Source organism: Malania oleifera, chromosome 2 (genome assembly GCF_029873635.1).
Source record: "Malania oleifera isolate guangnan ecotype guangnan chromosome 2, ASM2987363v1, whole genome shotgun sequence".
Classification (NCBI taxonomy): Eukaryota; Viridiplantae; Streptophyta; class Magnoliopsida; order Santalales; family Ximeniaceae; genus Malania; species Malania oleifera.
In genome coordinates, this window is record NC_080418.1 from 11,378,701 (window position 1) to 11,397,041 (window position 18,341).

Genomic DNA, 18,341 nt, shown 5'->3' on the forward strand with positions numbered 1-18,341 from the left:
TTGAAAGTTTTTAAATACAAACTTATATTGCTTGGGCTCCAAACTTTCTAAAAACTTGGGGAATTATCTAAGGAAACTTTAGCAACAAGGAAACAAGTTTGAAAGCCTATAAATACATGGTTTTGCAAATCGAAACAAACCATGAATTGAAAAATATGTTTTAGAAACTGAAAGCACTCTTGTTCTTCCAAAGCTCTCTTGTTCAACTCATTGCAAATCTCTTTTACTGAGATATTCTGAAGTGCTAATCCTTCCTTCTCTGAATTCCTACTACTAATCCTCATATAAGAAGGATATTGATGAATTCTACACTTAAGGTTCATTGTATTTCATATTGATATTTTACATTGAAGTATATAGTGCTGAAATTGTACTAACTTGCTCTTTGAGAGAGTATACTTATACGCATATCTTATCTTGTGTTTCTTGTAGTTCTTTGACATTCCAAGGATTGTTTGGATTGTTGGCTAAGTAAGGGGATATTGGTTAGAGAGGCGGGCTCTAGCCTAAAGGAGTGACCGAACAAGGGGACATCGTTTAGAGAGGCATGCTTTAGCCTAGTGAAGGAGTGTTTGAGCGTGGGGTATCGCTTGTAAAGGTTTTGTTCCACCCATCAATGGAATAGGTTTAGTGAATCCTTTGGTGGTTTGCCAAAGGCGAGGACATAAGATACGTATAAGACGAACCTCGTAAAAATCTCCATCTCACTCCTTCTTTCCCTATTCTTTATTTTTCGTACATATTTAAATTGCGTGGATGGTTTAAATTTGAAAATCATATAAACTGCATATATTTGGAAATCAAGTAAACCTTAAAGTTTGATTTTGATTTGGGTTGCGGAAACTGAAAGGGAGTACATTGGTTGAACCATTCTTTGCGGAAACCATACGGGAGTACGTTACTTGGCTAAACACCCGAAAGATAAATTAACTTAAGAATTTATTTGAATTCTGAAGTTTGGAAAGAGTAATTGGACTTTATATTGAAGAAGAAATTTCATGTGTACAGGGCTTTGTTCAAACTCATATTTACTACAGGGCTGAACACAACATAAAAGCTAAAAGTTACATATACTAATCTTGAATACTTTCATCAATCTTATAGTACTGAAGTAAATTTATATTTGGCAATCAACCTGGTTGTGTTGGTTTGGAAATTGTGATTAATTGTTTGATTGTTCTTACTTTCAAAGTGTCATTGAAGATTGAATATTTAATTGTGTTTAATTGTGTTGTTGATTGATTGTTCTTATTTGATTGACAAGATAACTAAACAAGTCAAGAAATTGGTTAAATCACAAAAGAAGTTAAGGATTTTAAAAGAACTAAAGAGAAAGTTTTAAAAAGCTAATTCACCCCCCTCTGGGGAAGCTATTCCTAATTTCAATTGGTATCAGAGCAGGGTTATAACAAATCCTAATAAGTAGTTATAAAAAGATCTAAATGGCTAACTTAGGCGTAGCTCCCTTTGGAGAGGGAAAATCTTCAACTAGGCCTCCTATGTTTTGTGGTTTGAACTACACGTTTTGGAAAAAGAGAATGTAAATCTATCTCCAAACGATGAATTGGAAAGTATGGGAAGTTGTTATAGATGGAGATCAAATTTCTACTAAGATAGTAGATGCAAATCCCAAAAGAGAAGAAAGATATGACCGATCAAGATTATAAAATGCTCAAAACAAATTCAAGTGCTATAAATGCTTTATATTGTGCCTTGGATGCTAATGAATTTAATAGAGTAATGGCCTGCAAATCAGCTAAGGAGATATGGGACAAACTAGAAGTAACATATGAAGGCACTATAGATGTTAGGGATAATAGGATCGATATGCTCACGAGTGAATATGAAGCCTTTAGGATGAACCCAGATGAATCCAGAACTAATATGTTTACTAGGTTCATTAACATAATTAATTCCTTAAATGCACTAGGAAAAACCTACACTACTTATGAGATGATAAGGAAAATTCTTAGAGGACTGCCACCTAAATGGGAACCAAAAGCCATTGCTATAACGGAAGGAAGAAATCTGAAAACTACTTCCTTAGATGAGCTTATAGGTTCTCTCCTTACATATGAAATGACAATGAATGAAAAAAATGGAAAAACCAAAACCCAAGAATCAATAGCCTTCAAAGTCTTAAAAGACAACTCAAGTAGTGAAATGGATGAATATGAAGTAACCTTCATATCTAAAAAGCTAGCAAAGATTCTAAGAAGGAAAAATAAATTCAAAAGAAAATCCAAATCTGAATCAGATGAAGAAGAAGAAGTTCACAAGAAATCTAAAAATAAAAATCCTACTTGCTTAATTGCAATAAAGTCGGACATATAAAACCGGGATGTCCACTACTAAATAAAGAGGGTAAGAAGAAAAACAAAAAGGCCATGAAAGTCACTACTTGGGATAGTACAAGTAGTTAAGAATATGAATCAAGCAACCAAGAGGTTGCCTACACGTGCTTTATGGCATGGGATAACGAAGAAAGCTCCTCAACTAAATCTTCAAATAATTCTTGTGGTGATAAATCAAGTGATAAGGGTATGCTATCTTATGATGAACTTCAAAATAATTTATTCAAAGTACATAAGATGCTGATCAAAGAAAATAAACAAAACACCTCATTGAAGAATAAGAATGAAAGTTTAATGAAAGAGTTAGAATTCTTAAAGAATGCCGAAAGAGATAAAGACTCAAAACTCAAGCAATTAGAACATAAGTATGAATCAGCAATGAAAGAAATAGAATCTAAAAATCTTACTGAAAAAGAAAACAACTTGAAAAACAAGAAACTAGAAAGCAAGAATGAACAAATGATAGAAGACCTTCGATCCCTATCCTCTACGATATATGAGAAAGATATGTATATTTTTGGATTAGACGATAGAACAAGAAAATTATCTCTAGAACTAGAGAAATCATTAAAGAAGGTTGATAACAAGAAAGACATGGAGTTAAATGATCTCAAGAATCAAATCAAAGATAAGGATAAAATTATTTACAACTTTACAAAAAGAAAGGAAAACATTGATAAGATGATTGGCTCACAAAGAATGTCATTAAACAAAGAAGGCATTGGTTTCAATGGAGTTGAAAATAAAAAAAAAAGAGTCTGTACATTGGATATTTCTTAAAAGGATCCAAATACTATGCAAACACGTCTTCTAATGCCTACACTAACACCATATGCTATCAATGTAAGAAAAATGGGTATATAAAATTTGAATGTCCATTTAAGAGGAAAGGTGTTAGAAAAAAACAAGTATGGAAGATAAAAGAAACATCTCTTGACAAATCAACTGGACTAAAGAAGTTATGGGTACCAAAAGTGAAATAATAACTTCATACAAACATAAAGAAAATAGCATTGTTGGTTCAAAATCATAGGTTGATTCTTTACAAGGATTAAATTAAAAAAAATATTAAGAAATATAAAATTGAGCTTATTACTTAAGTACCTTGATTAAGAAGAAGATATTTGAGAATGAAAGCCTACATGCCTATATGATAAGCTCCCTGCTTATGTGATGTGCTGATATGGTATATGCTATATGAGTATGACTTGACTTGACTTGACTTATATTGATAATTTATGGCTCATTATATTGCAAACTTGAGCATGATTATGAAACTAAATCTTGATATAAGAAGAATAGAGTTTGAGCGTGAGCATGAATCTTGATATAAAATTACTTTTTGACTATGCATGCTAATAATGAATCAAGTAGATAAATTTGTCTTGTACTGCTCTTTATATTGATATCCATGAGCTATGAATGATATTTTTGATATTCATGAACTATGCATGATATGATATTAGCTTTGGTATCTATAAAGTTTTTTTTGGTATCACATTTTAAAAATTTAATTTGTATCACAATGTAAAAGGCTCAATTGGTATCACAAATTGATATTTAAGAATGACAAGCATTGATGATGTTAACATGATATTGGTACTCAATGATTGTGTTCATGAGAACATACATGATATGAATCAATATATGAAGCATGGATAATAAACTTAAAAGTATAATTGGTATCAAATCTAAATATATTAAATTCAGGGGGAGTATTATGACTTATTGCTTGTATTATGGTTCATCCCTAATGAATAAATTGGAATCATGGAATAAATAATTGGTATCATGAATTATTATGCATGCTGAAGTTTTAAAGAACTATATTTTTTTATTGTTGCTCATAGAAAGTCTTACTCTTTTTGATCGATGTCAAAAGGGGGAGAAGTTTTAGGCAGCAAAAATTGAGCATGATATTAAAAATTGGAGGCTTACTCAAATTTATATCTAAAGGATGAGAAGTACTTGATGTTGATTGATATTTATATTGAATAATGTGATTTTGATATATGAGCATGATAGTAAAAGAGTTTTTGAATTTAATCATAATATTGTTAAGTTTGTCAATATGATGCTTATTGAAAGGGGGAGTCTTTTACTCAAAATTTTGCTCCTTGTTTGTCATCTTCAAAAAGGGGGAGATTGTTGGCCTTACAAGGTTTAAAATCTTGTTATCTTGTTTTGATGCTAACAAACAAGTGGAACTTAACATATTTGTGTGAGTAATGTTATTTCAGGGCTCATATATGAGAAAGTAAGGTCAAAATGCTCACAAGGATCAAATGAAGCTTAAAATAGTCAAAGCATGGATTTAAAGATGATATATTAAACCTTGAAGAATACGAGGACATCAAATAAGTTGTTGAAAGCCAAGGAATATTAAAGTCAAAAGAGCCAAAGAAAAGCAAAGTGAGAAAGCTCAAAGAATATTAAAGCTTGAATACTAAAAAAAAAAAAAAAAAGAGTCAAAGCAAGCATGAAGACTTGAGTGTTTAAAATGTCAAGTCGTAGAAGTCTTTATGTAACTACTTTAATGTTTAAATATCGATTGAAATATGTGTTGACCTTATTGGTCATGCCCAATTTTGATTATGACAAATACTCATTGTATCTAATGAGTGTTTGAGTTTTTGTGCAAACACTAAGAGTGATAAGATCAAAATGTGCACAAAGCAAGAAAAGCTTGAAGACCAATTTTTAATTCAGCATTGTTATATATTTATATTAGTCTGTAATAGTAAGTAGGTATTTGGTTTGTAATAAGCTCACACACATCACATGCATGATTTACTATGTAGCTCAAACAAACCATGAATGAGAATGGACTTTAGAAAGACCCTAGGGTTTTCCCCTTCGGTCGACCGAAGGTTGATCGACACTGGACTTTTTCGGTGTCTTCAAATTGGACCCCAAGTGACCTTAGGACACTTACATATACACATTTGTTTGTTAGGCACTTGAATAGGGCTTGTATGTTTTGAAACGGGACCGAAATGCACACATGGTGCACTTTCGGTCAACCAGCCAAGTTAGTTCAGAAGGCCTTGGTCGACCGAAACCTCCTGGGTCAAAAGTTTGACCACCTGGTCGATCAAACCAGAATAGTTCAAAAAGCCCTATTCGACCAAAACCCTTTTTTGGTCAACTTTTTGACCACCTGCTCGACCGAACCAAGTAGTTCAAAAGGCCATGGTCAACTGAAACCTCCTTGGGTCAAAAGTTTGACCATTTGGTCGACCGACCACTTTTGTACTACAACTACCTAGCTGACCGGAGGGTCCTTGGGAAAATTCTCAACGGTCTGGTCTACCGAACCAGGTAGTTCAAAATGCCCTGGTTGACCGAAACTCAGAAATTGGGAAATCACCCTCTCCTGGTCGACCGTGCCCTTAGTTCAATATTTTCCTGGTCGACCGAACCATTTGAGACTTGGTCGACCGAAACATTTCTGGTCGACCGGACCTCTCGGGTTGCCCTGATTTTTTATCGCAGTTAATATTTTTTTTAATGCTTTAAACATCATTAAACTTTCCTAATACCCAATAGGTCCCTAACGGTCATATTTTCTCCCATGTCTATATATATGAATTCATTTAAGAAAATTAAGTGTGATTAGTCACTTTGATTAGGGAAGAATTCTCTGAAAAATAAAAACCCTATACAACTCATTTTCTTACTCAAATCACTCATACTTGCCTTCTATCATTGCCTACATCATTTGTAAGTGGATTGAGTGTGTTTGAAAAGGTTTGCTCTCCTTATTCTATTTACTTGGCACGATTTTATTAAAGAGCAAAACCTAAGGATTCTTAGGGGACTTTGTTGATAAGTCTATCCTAAGAAGACCTTGTTAGATCTTCTAAGCTTGCACCTTCATTGCAATATCCTGAGAAGATTGTATAGCATTTTGTTTGCAAAATCTTGTCAAAATCATCTTCAAATATCTAGTGTGCTTTATATTGATAAATAAATTTGAAGAGATATTTGTTTGTGTGATAGTGGTCTTTGTAGCAATATTCATTTACTCATATATTATTTGCTGAATACAAAGATTACACATCTTTTGCAAACCAAGCATATACATCATTTAATACTTACATGCTTGAGTTATCTTGCTGATTAAAATACTGGGGACTTGACATCTTTGTGTGAACTTATTTATCGAATATCGTGTGATACAAAGATTGCTTGTTTGCCACTCTCACGTACACATTACACATATAGAAAATACCTTTGAGAATTGAACCATTTAGACCACATTGAGTTTACATATTGAATCATATTGTGGTGTATATTATTGTGCGCATTTGGGTACATATCTGCTTTACATGAAAGCACATGCATTGTACCATCTGTTTATATACACATTTTTTGTATATCTAGGAACGGGCCTGAAGAGGGAGACTAGCCCTGGAATAGTCCCGGATTGGCTTAAACCCGGTTAGGAAAGCTAGGTGCATCATCTTGTTAAGGTGTGTAGGTTGAGGTCAGCCCCATTGACTTGGTTAAGGTTGAGGTCAGCCTTGTGTTAATTTGACCTGGTTGTAAATGGTGTTGCTCCACCCTCAAGTTAGCTATTAGTGGAATCCTCCGGCTTATGAGCTAGAGGCGGGGACATAGGCACAGTTGGCCGAACCCCGATAACATATCGTGTATTCATTTACATTTCCGCACTTTATATTTACCGCACATTTATGTTATGGGTAAATGATGCGTATGACTTAATTTCCACATTATATTTATCTACGCATTTGGAAATTGCATAGACTGACCCTAGGTTGTGTATATACTGTTGTTGGATAGATTAACCTAGGAGAAAAAGTTTTAAATTCCAATTCACCCCCCCTCTTGGGAATACACCAATTCTAACAATATGTTTTGAAGCTTTTCTAGGAGATTATGAGGACTTAAAAACCTATTTAGGATTATTAAAACAAGTTTTGATTAAGAGAGCAAATTATTTTTTTACAAAAAATGTTTTCAGCAGCTTTTTGTCTATTCAGATAACTGAAGTTCTAACTTCAGATGACTGAACTTCATGTTCAAATGTCTGAAGAATTACTTCAGATGTCTAAAGAATAAGCTCAGACGTCTGAAGATTTTCTGGGAAGAAACAAAAGTAGGCAGTAGCTGTTCAAATGACTGAACCTGGACTTCAGTCATCTGAACTCGACTCTTCGGTCATCTGAACCCTATCTTCGGTCATCTGAACCTGTGTCCAGTTCATTTTTTAGAAGGTCTTAGGAACTTTAGATGACTGAACTTGCCTCTTCAGTCATATGAACACAATTAACGAGCATATTTTTCAAACGTTTTTAAATTCAAACTTATATCGCTTGGGTTCCAAACTTTCTAAAAACTTGGGAAATTATCTAAGGAAACTTTAGCAACAAGGAAACAAGTTTGAAAGCCTATAAGTACATGGTTTTGCAAATCAAAACAAACCATAAATTGAAAAATCTATTTTAGAAGCTGAAAACACTTTTGTTCTTCCAAAGCTCTCTTGTTCAACTTATTGCAAATCTCTTTTGCTGAGATATTCTGAAGTGCTAATCCTTCCTTCTCTGAATTCCTACTACTAATCCTCATCTAAGAAGGATATTGGTGAATTCTGCACTTAAGCTTCTTTGTATTTCAAATTCATATTTTACATTAAAGTATATAGTGCTTAAATTGTACTTACTCTTTGAGAGTGTATACTTGTATGTAGATCTTATCTTGTGTTTCTTGTAGTTCTTTGATGTTCCAAGGATTGTTTGTGTAATAACCCCAAAAATGGTTATAGAAGATTAGTAAAGTGATTCCCAAAAAAAAAAAAATTAATTAATTAATTAATCGAATAAAATAAATAAATAAAAATAAAAAAAAGTTTATTTTTACTTTTATTAATAAAATATATTATTATTAGTATTAATTAAATATATTATTATTATTATTATTATTATTATTATGAAGCCTAGAAGCTTCAGGCTTCTTCTTCTTCTTCTTCTTCTTCTTCTTCTTCTTTTCTTTTCTTTTTCTTCCCTCCTGCGCAGCTCTGAACTCTCTCTCTCTCTCTCTCTCTCTCTCTCTCTCTCTCTCTCTCTCTCTCTCTCTCTCTCTCTCTCTCTCTCTCTCTCTCTCTCTCTCTCTCTCTCTCGATTTCGTGGCGAATTTTCGCTAGATCGAAAATCTGAAGATACCACTGAACTCCATTCTCTACTGCTGTCATTTCTACCAGAGCGGATCGGTGGTAGGAGCGACGTAGGCGTATTCCCTAGGGTAAGCCATTTTTCCATTTTTCTTTATTTTCTTACAAATTATAAGCCAAATTGATGAACAGACACCACCACGAGAATCTAGGGATGATTCTCTACAAGTCTAGCAGGACAGAATTCTCGTGGGGGTGTCGGGCCAAAACCCCAAATTTGGGGTACGGGAATTATTAAGGGGCTTATTTTTAATTAATTAGCATTAATTTAGAAATGCTAAAATATTGAGCATCTGGGGCTGAAGTAGGATTTTTGGAATTAAGTGGGGGTGTTAAATAATAGTTTAAATTTTAATTTGAAGTATATGGAGTCTAGGAAAGGTTAGATGAGTATTATTTTAGAGAAATAGATTAATTAATCTTGGAAAAATGTAAATTGCAGGAGTTAAATTTCGGGTGCCAAGGGCGTGAGATTTTGGGTTCTAGCGAGACTCTTAGTAAGTCAGGTAAGGAGAATAGATTATAACAGTCTTTTTATGAAAATTTTGGGTTGAGAAATATGTGACAATGGCGTATGTTATTTTACCTGAAATTTATTATGATATAAATATCAGATGAAATTTGTGTGGCATATGATTTATATTGAGAAATGTTTAAACTGAGTTAGATGATTTATCCTGTGAAATATGTGATACTGAAATGTGTTTTAATATAAGAATTGAAATGTGCGAAAATGATAGTGAAATGTGTAAGAAATGTATTCTCTGAGAAAATGAAGAAAGGTGAAATATGGAAACGTGTTTTGAGAAATATTGAGTAATTGTGAAATAATATATGTATATGATAGTATAAGATGAGATGAATTATGAACTGAGAAAATATCATTTAAATGATGAAATGTTTTGAGAATACTGATATTAAAATGTGAATATGTGAAATGAAAATATTGCAATGTTAATTCTGCAACATGAAAATGAGAAATGTGGAAATACGTGAAATATGAATGATAAAATGCCAATATCGCATAATGATTGCGGGTATGTAGTGGTAAACCCTGTTAGATGGTTATGATATTGAGCATGGTACCGTTGCGTGTGGTGTTAGTGCAACGACACAGATTCTTGGAGTGTGTGGCGTAGCAGTCGACTGTGCCATTGTGTAGGGTTGTTGGGCCCCCTGAGTCCAGATCAGGGTTATAGGCCGACCAGTCATACTAGAGACCCGATATGTGATATGATATTTGATCTAAAAGGGTCAGCCAACTGTGGTTAGATCCAGCCTTCGGGCAGCACAACCTTGACCATGGGGGGAAGCATGGCGTGGATAGAAAGATCCTCAAGGTGGCCATGAGTTACAGACGCAATGTTGGTATTTGATACCGAGGATACTCATAAGCCGAAAAGTAAAATGGAAACCAAAAGTAAAAGAATGATAACATTGGCTAAAATGGGAGATGAAAGAAAGAATGGAAATTGAGAAATAAAGAATGTTAAATATGAGAAATGAACTCTGTGGGTTAATGAAATATATAATTAAGGCGAAGTGAAACTCTCCGCCTGAGGGCTTACTAAGTAAGGTGAGTGCCTTGATAGGTATCAGATGTGGCCATACTCGGCTGCATAACGTGTTAGGGCAGAGAGAAGCTATATATATGGATGGATAATCTTCCCTATTCTCAAGAACTTCGCAGGTAAAAATGTGCTGGAATGATTGATTTTGAGAAATGATTTTTAAAGCTTATAAAAGCTTGTGTTGTATATCTATATGAGTATGAGAATGTGTATATCAGTATATTTTCTCTAATGAAACGATGGTTTGAAAAGTAAAGCATGTTATTACTGAACTCATATGGCCACACACTGTAAATAATTTATTCCTTCTTACTGAGATGTGTCTCACCCAATTTATCTAAATTTTTCCAGGGAACAGAGACCGACCGGATGATAGAGCTCCGTGATAGTAGGGAGTTGGAACCTTGATATATATGGTGAGTTTGGATTAGGGTTGTATTGTTTTTGGGTATGGGATAGTATTGTGTATATGTGTAAATTGATACTCTGAGTATTGTATTCTGACTTGTATGTATATACTGTCTTTCGCTGTTAGGTTGTATAATAAAATAACTTTTTACCCGGTACCCAATGTAGGTCGGGTCATAAGAATGATAGTAGGATTGTTGACGTAGCCAATTTGTGAATGTTATAGATGATGTGTGATTATTTATTTATTATTGAAAAAAAATTTTGTACGAAAATCGAGGCGTCATAGTTTGGAATAGGGGTTAGTGATTGTTGGAGGATGAGGTGAGAATTTAGGATTCTATCTTGCGGCCTAGAGACAGGAGTACCAAGGTTGTTTCTGTGTTTTTCCTGGGGTGATGATTTTAGGAAAATCATGGATACTACTGCTGGGTCTTGTTTCTGAGTGGTAGGACTGAATCTTAAATGGGAATTATGGATGTGAATAGAAGAATAATTTATGAGTTATTATAGTGTATGGGTTGTGTGATAGTGATTGTATGTTGAGATTAGCTGTTTCCTTTGCAGGATGGATCCAGGGAATAGTAACATGAATGCGGGAGATGATAGAACAGGACCTTCCAGTACGGGTGGTGCATACCTTGACGCAGTATTGCGTAGCGTCACTCAATAGGTGATGACTGAGATGGCCAGGAGCTCAGGAGAGCAGAATTACATGATCGAGCAGTTCACGCATATGCGACCCTTATCTTTTGTTGGAGGAGCGGACCCACTAGTAGTAGAGAACTGGGTTTAGGACATAGAGGACATACTGGCAGTCCTATCATGTAAAGATAAGCAGAAGGTATTATTTGCTACCTCTAAATTGACTGGGGAGGCAAAGCACTGGTGGAGGTCAGTGAGAGTACTGGTGAAGCGAAGACCGAATCCTATAGCGATGACATGGAGTTGCTTTAAGGAGATTTTCTTTGAGTGGTACTTTCCCACTACGGTCAGGGGTCAAAGGCATCAGAGTTTTTGTATCTGACATAGGGGTCTATGATGGTGCAGCAGTACATAGCGAGGTTTGTTAAGCTGTCCCGGTTCGTCCCGTATATGGTGCCAGATGAGGAGAGGAAGGTAAGGAAGTTTGAGGAGGGCTTGAGGCAGAACCTGTATGAGTAGGTGGTAGGTTTCCAAGCTCATACCTTCTCATAGATAGTGGACAGAGTTGCGGTGATTAAGAGCAGCACACAGAGAGGCGCAGCAGCCTAGAGCCAGAGGAAGAGGCCCGCGCCTTCTGATTTTCAGGCAGGGCCTAGTTGAGGGCCATGGAGGAGATATGATACCAAGGGAGGACGATGACAGGGAGGAGGAGAGCGAGCAGTATAAGGCAGACAGATGCCCCCTCCTTGTCCCAGATGTTTGAGGAGGCACCCAAGAGAGTGCCAAGCGAGAGAGGTTGTTTGCTATCAGTGCCATCAGCCTGGGCATATTACGCGGAACTACCAGGCACCGCCAGCGGTAGCGGTTGCTCCTCGACCATACTGAGGAGGCTATCAAGCACCTTGAGGTGGACAGAAGAGGAATACTGCACTGATGCAAGTTTATGCACTGACACCGGGAGATGCTGAGGCGGCGGGAGATATGGTGGCAGGTACAGTTTCAATACTGTCATTTATAGCTTTTGTTTTGTTTGATTCTAGGGCAACGTATTCATTTATCACTCGGGATTATGTTAAATTGTGTGGGTTTGAGCCTCAGCAGTTAGAAATTAGTTTGTTCGTTGCTATGCCGACTGGGGCTATAGGGGTATGTAGAAAGGTACTCAGGGATTGTCCCATGGATATTCAGGGGAGGTCTTTGTTGGCTAATCTGGTGGTTTTAGACATGCATGGGTTTAAGGTAATCTTGGGTATGGATTGGCTAGCTGACTACTATGCTAGCATCGATTGCCATTAGAGAGAGGTAGTATTCAGACCTCTAGAGGGACAAGAATACAGATTCGTGGGATCACGTGTGCACACCCCACCTCAGTTACTATCTGCTATTTAGGCACGTAGATTTCTATCAGAAGGTTGTCAGGGATATTTAGCTTGTGTGAAGGCTATATCAGAAGGGGAACTGAGGGTGGAGGATATCTCAGTGGTGAGGGATTTTGATGATGTATTCCTCGAGGATTTGTCGAGACTACCTCCTGATCGTGAGGTAGATTTCGTTATTGACTTGGGTCCGGTGACAGCGCCGATTTCGAAGGCGCCGTATAGAATCGCACCAGTAGGGCTGAAAGAATTGAAGGAGCAATTGCAGGAACTATTAGATAAGGGGTTTATTCAGCCCAATGTGTCGCCCTGGGGAGCACCGGTTTTGTTTGTGAGGAAGAAGGATGACTCATTGAGGTTGTGCATCGACCATCAAGAAATAAATAAAGTAACCATCAAGAATAAATACTTGCTCCCTCGTATCGATGATTTATTTGACAAGTTACAGGGGACACAAATCTTTTCGAAGATAGACTTACGCTTCGACTACCATCAGGTGAAAGTCAAGGCAGAAGATGTTCCGAAGACAGCATTCAGAACATGGTATGGTCACTATGAATTTCTAGTTATGTCGTTTGGGTTGACGAATGCTCCTGCAGTGTTTATGGATTTTATGAACAGGGTTTTTCCCCAGTATTTGGATCAGTTCGTGCTTGTATTTATTGATGATATACTGGTGCATTCGAAGAGCCCAGAGGAGCATGAGGAGCATCTGAGTATAGTGCTTCATGTATTGCGAGAGAAAAATCTTTATGCGAAGCACAAGAAGTGTGAGGTTTGGCTAGAACAGGTTACCTTCTTTGGACACGTTATATCCAGGGGTGGTATTTTTATTGATCCAAGTAAGATTGAGGCGGTAGTAGACTGGGTATGACTAAAGAACGTGTACGAGATCAGGAGTTTCCTGGGATTGGCTGGGTACTACCGCAGGTTTGTTGAGGGCTTCTCTAGACTGTCAGGCCCATTGACCAGATTGACCAGGAAAGGAGCGAAGTTTGAGTGGTCTGATGAATGCGAATAGAGCTTCTAAGAATTGAAGCAACGACTCATCACTGCGCCTGTGTTGATGATTCCTTCAGGAGAAGAGGGGTTCATAATTTATGGTGATGCATCCTATAAAGGGCTCAGATGCGTGTTGATGCAGTGAGGGAGAGTGATAGCCTATGCCTCACGACAGTTGAAAGAATATGAGAAAAACTACCCTACCTATGATCTGGAGTTCGAAGCGGTTGTTACGCACTGAAGATTTGAAAGCATTATCTATATGGGGGTAGGTGTGTGATATTTACTGACCACAAGAGTCTAAAGTATTTCTTCACGCAGAAGGAATTGAATATGAGGCAGAGGAGATGGCTGGAGCTAATAAAGGATTACGTTTGCACTATCAGCTACCACCCGAGAAAGGCTAATGTGGTCGCTCATGCTTTGAGCCAGAAATCAGTGAATTCATCTGTATCTGTAGTGGAGATTCAGCATTCGATTTAGATGGATCTGGAGAGGCTCGGTGTGGAGTTGGTAGAGGGAGATCCCCAGGTGTTCATTGCTAACTTGGTTTTGCAGCCGAATCTACATGAGAGCATTAAAGCAGCCCATAAGAATGACGTAGAACTAGTAGAGCTTATAGGAAAGGTACAGGATGGTTAGGAACCATAGTTCAGCATTTCAGATGATGGAACCTTGAGGTTCCGTACCAAGTTATGCGTTCCTGCCGATCCAAAGATCAAGCGGGTCATTCTGGAGGAAGCACATTAGTCCCTATATACTATACATCCGGGTAGCACTAAAATGTACAGGGATCTTCAAGAGTCCTTCTGGTAGAGCAACATGAAGAGGGAGATAGCCCAGTACGAGGATTAGTGTTTGACGTGTCAGCAAGTGAAGGCTGAGCATCAGAGGCCGACGCGATCATTGCAGCCACTTCACATTTCTAAGTGGAAGTGGGAGCATATAGCGATGGATGTCGTCTCAAGATTGTCGCCGACATTGCATGGACAAGACGCTATCTAGGTAGTGGTGGATCTACTGATAAAGATTGCCCACTTTTTTCCAATCAGAGTTAGCTACTCCATGGACAGATTGACTGAGTTATACATTTAGGAGATAGTTAGGCTCCACGACGTCCCAGTGTTCATAGTTTCAATTAGAGACTCATGGTTCACATCTAATTTTTGGAAGAGTCTATAAGGGGCCATGGGTTCTCAGTTGTTGCTCAGCACAGCTTTTCATCCTTAGACGGATGGGCAGATGGAGCAAACGATATAGATTCTGGAGGATATGCTGCGAGCATGTGTGCTAGACTTTGGAGGTCATTGGATGCCACTGGTTGAGTTTGCGTATAAAAATAGCTACCGGGCCAACATTGGTATGGCACCGTATGAGGCGCTTTATGGCAGGAGGTGCCGATCCCCGTTGTATTGGGATGAGGTTGGAGAGAGACAGGTATTGGGGCCAGAGTTGATACAGCAGACTCAGGATAAAGTCAGACTCATCAGAGACAGGATCAGGACAGCGCAGAGCCGAAAGAAGAGTTATGCTGATACTCATAAATGAGAATTGGAGTTTGACGCAGGAGATTGTGTGTTCCTGAAGGTGGCGCCGATGAAGGGAGTTATGAGGTTCAGGAGGAAGGTGATTACGCATCAAAACTGCATAATTAGATGCTTAACCCGGGCTTTACCGTTTATATTTTTAATTAAATGTCCAAAATTGTCCAATATTTAAATAAAGTGCCAAAATCATCATTCTTGAACTTTATTGCACAATTTATGAAGTTTTGGTAATTTTTTGTCGCAGGAAAATTCCCAGGAATCAAAACCGATACCTGTTCGTATTTTATGCATAACTTTTCTGTCCGAACTCCGATCAAAACGATTCAAATTTATAGAAAAGGAGGAAAGGATTATTTACAACTTTTGTGTTTTGAGTTTTGCAAGAAAAAGACTCCAGAAGAGCAGAATTTGCAATGAACAGAGAATAAAAAAATATAATAATTCGGGTCCTCTAAATGGGTCGGGTCTCCTATCCGGGTCTAGGGCTTTCTTCCCCAATCTCTATTTATTTTTCTCTTCCCCTCTTTCCCAGGGTGTGCCCTGCGCACCAAGCTTTTCTCTCCTCTCCTTTGCTCTTCTTCTTCTTCTTTAATCTTCCTGTTTTGTTTCTCTTTGTAGCCTCTCTCCTTTCTCTCCTTCTTCTCCTCTCTTCTTCCTCTTCTTGCTTTGTTTCTCTCTTTACTTAGTTATCTCCATCTCTGTCTCCTTCTTTTCTTTTCCCCTCTCTGCTGCTCCCTCTCCGTCCTCTACTGCTGCTGCCCGTGAACATCCCAGCAACACAGCAGAACTTTTACGGCACAGCAACTTCTCTGGCACAGCAACTTCTCTCTGTTTTCAACTCCGTCCAGCCCTCTGCAGCAGCCAGCCGAGCACTCTGCTGCTGCCATAGCAGCAGCCCCTGTTCTAGCAGCCTCTCCACGGCCAATTCCTGCAACTCAGCCCCTGTTCCAGTAGCCTCTCCACGGCCAATTCCTGCAACTCAGCCCCCGTCGAAGGGTATCCAGCTGCTGCACAGCCCACGGCCTGCCATGGCCTTCTATCTCCTCTGCTCTCTCTCTTTCTCTCTAACTCTCTCTTCTTATTTCTTTCTTTTAAGTATGTTAATTGTTATTTTTTTACCAATAGAATTTTATTGGATAACTTAGTTAATTAGTTTTGTTCTCTCCATCTTTCTTCCTCTTACTCTATTTTTTTTATTTGTTATTTAATTAGATGCTCATATTGATATAAGTTAGTTTTTAGTATTTATTTTTTATTGAAGTTATTTCTTTACTCAATTGAAGTTTGGGTTGATTCCAAAATAAAAAAAAAAGAATGAAAAAATTGTTATTGTTTCGAAGTTTTCCCAAAAATCACGTCTCTTTATTGAAGCTTGATTAGTTTAGGTTTTTATTAAAGTTTTTGTTTTGTTTTGTTTTGTTTTTCTCGTGTTTTGTTTTCGTTTAAATCGTTAATAGTTTAATTTTACTTCAAGGTCTTGCTTCGTGTTAAAGGTCCAATTTTTATTGCGCGCGTGTGCGTATTTGATTGAGTTTCCATTGCATACTCTATTTCTTTGTTTGAAGTTGTCATTTTTAATTAGTGCGTGTTTCGATGTTTCCTTAGGTAGATTAGAGTTTCCATTCTTGCATATTGTAGTTCCACGTTTTAGGTTTCTAATTTTTATTAATGCGTGTCCCAATGTTTCTTCAAGTAGACGTAGGGTTTTTATTCTTGTTTTCTTTTATTTAGTGCATGTTAATTTTAGGGTTTAAATTGCGTGTCATTTAGTTTTTCAAAAGTGAAATTGGATCATCTTGAAAAACCCGAATCTGAATTGAGTTCAGTACCTTTTTAATTTCGATTGGAAGAATGTAAAATCTGAGATTAAATGCATTCCCTGAGGAGACGATCTAGCCCTTGGGCTTAATATTACACGACGTAACTCCTATACTTGGGATAGCTTTCGAGCTACTCATTTTTCGGGTGAGTCAAGTTTTTGGCGCCGTTGCCGGGGATTGTCGATCTTAGTCTCAAATTTGCATTTTTCCCGTCATTTTTATTAGCTTTATAAAAAAAAAGAAAAAAAAAATAGAAAACAAAAACAGAAAAAATTTTGAGTTTTGAAAAATGGCTGCACCTGCACCGCGCACGATAATGGATTTTTTGCAGCTTCAATATGCCACTGCATCTCTTCCACTGTTTTGCCTTATGACGAGCTTAATTTCATGATACAGCGCGGGAGGACGTCACTGCTACCCAAGTTCTACGGGACGGAATCTGAGTGCCCATATTAGCACTTAGCAGAGTTTGAATTAACCTGCCATATGTTTTTCTCTCATGCTAAAACTGATGAATCTATTCGATTAATTTATTTCTTGCTACTTTGCATGATAGGGCATTAATCTGGTTTCATTCTTTGAGACCTCACTTTATCATTAATTGGGTTGATATGGAGCGTGAATTTCTGCATGCATTTTGTCCCTCACAAAGAACTCAATTTTTGCAGGAACAGATTCTTAATTTTGTGCAACAGGATAACGAGACATTTCGGGCTTGCTGGGAGCGATTCAAGGATCTACTACGCACTTGTCCACATCACGGGTTTGACTCATGGAGGTTAGCTGATTATTTTTATACTGCTCTTACCCCTGATTGCAAGTGTTTTGTCCAGACTATGTCTAATGGAGAGCCTGTCAGCGAGGATCCAGATCAGGTATTATCATTCTTTGATTACTTAGCTGACAATGTCCCACAGTGCAACACACGATACACTCAGGCACCCATGACTGCACATCCTATCAGCACAATTAGTGGTGGTGATGCATATGAACCACCAAACTGCCCAAACAACCCTCCGCCTCAATATCAGCCACAACAGATCTCTCCGAACTGTACGTCGTCAGACCTTTTCGAGGATAGCATAACACAGATGGCGAACATGCTCCAACAGTTCATGCAAACTCAAGTCGATCATAATAATGAATTGCGGGACACCATTAATGCGATAAGCACGCAGTTGGACATTTTAGAAAACGAAGAATTGCCCGTGGAACCTCAACCTAGTTTTCAAGAGTACCAGCCGCACACCAACAAATACACGATGTTTCTCTTGAGATAGCAGAGGCCACCACTACTTCGAGAAGCGAGAAAGAATTTCCCCAACCTGAGATGTTCATCGTTGAACAACCAGTTGTCCCAGCACTAGAAGTCATGGCTGAACCAGAAGAGGTCAAAGAAAAATCAGAGGAAATGGGGCCACAAGT